General features: G+C 38.8%; 1 pseudogene; it reads right to left on the bottom strand.

The window, feature by feature from the left end:
• Positions 1–125: 125 nt before the first annotated feature.
• On the bottom strand, positions 126–562 carry LOC108490021 (annotated as a pseudogene).
• Between the last annotated feature and the right edge of the window lie 440 nt (positions 563–1,002).

Below are 1,002 nucleotides of genomic sequence, written 5' to 3'. Positions count from 1 at the left end.
CAGTTTTAATGTTTTAACTACACAGTAATTGCACTGACCAAAATAGGACAGAGAACAGCGAGGATAATTTTTACAACCCATTTTTTTTTTATTTTTACTTTTATCTGCATTTATTTTATGCTCAATTTATTCCCATGCCATAAATTTTTGTTTCTTCAGTTTCTTCTGGGATATCTTTTTCTTTTGTGCAACTTCCTCTTCAGGCTTAGGAACAATTTGTTCCTTTTCAGTGAGGATCATTTCGATATGGCAGGGGGAGCCGATGTAGGAGTTAATGGGACCATGAGCTCTGTAAGTTCTGTGGTATAACTTGGGCTATTTGTTCACCTGGATATGCTCAATGACCAGAGAGCCTATATCTAAACCCTTAAGTTCAGCATTACTTTCTGCATTTTTAAGCTTGTGCAGCAAAAATTCAGCACTCTTTTTGGGCCACCGACTTTGTGTCCAGCCCCACTATTTGGCCTGGGCACACTTACCAACTCTGCCATTATAACACCGGAATGGCACACACTGCATCTTTCAGATACTTGGTAGTTTTTCAGATATGCATGCCCTTGATGGCCTGTCTTAGCCCATCTTTTAATTGAGTTACTTCCTTTCTTGATACTTTGTTTCTTCAGTTCATTATATATTCTGGATGTTAAACCTCTGTCAGACATGTCACTGGTGAAGATTTTCTCCCATTCTGTGGGTTTTCTCTTCACTTCCTTGGTTGCTCGTTTTGATGTACAGAAGCTTTTTAGTTTAATGAGGTCCCATTTGTTGATTCTTGACCTTGTTTCCTGGGCAGTTGATGTCCAGTTTAGAAAATCCTTTCCTACACTTATATCTTGTAGACTATTGCCAATGTTTTCTTCTAAGAGTTTCAGAGTTTCAAGCTTCACATTGAGGCCTTTGATCAATTTGGAGTTGACTTTTGTACAAGGTAAAAGATCGGGGCTTAGTTTCATTCTTCTACAGGTGGAGATCCAGTTTTGCCAGCACCATTTGCTGAACATG

Source organism: Nannospalax galili, unplaced genomic scaffold (genome assembly GCF_000622305.1).
Source record: "Nannospalax galili isolate Female #2095 unplaced genomic scaffold, S.galili_v1.0 scaffold406, whole genome shotgun sequence".
NCBI lineage: Eukaryota > Metazoa > Chordata > Mammalia > Rodentia > Spalacidae > Nannospalax > Nannospalax galili.
The sequence above is the reverse complement of the archived record's forward strand: the minus strand, read 5'-3'. Positions and strand labels throughout refer to the sequence as shown.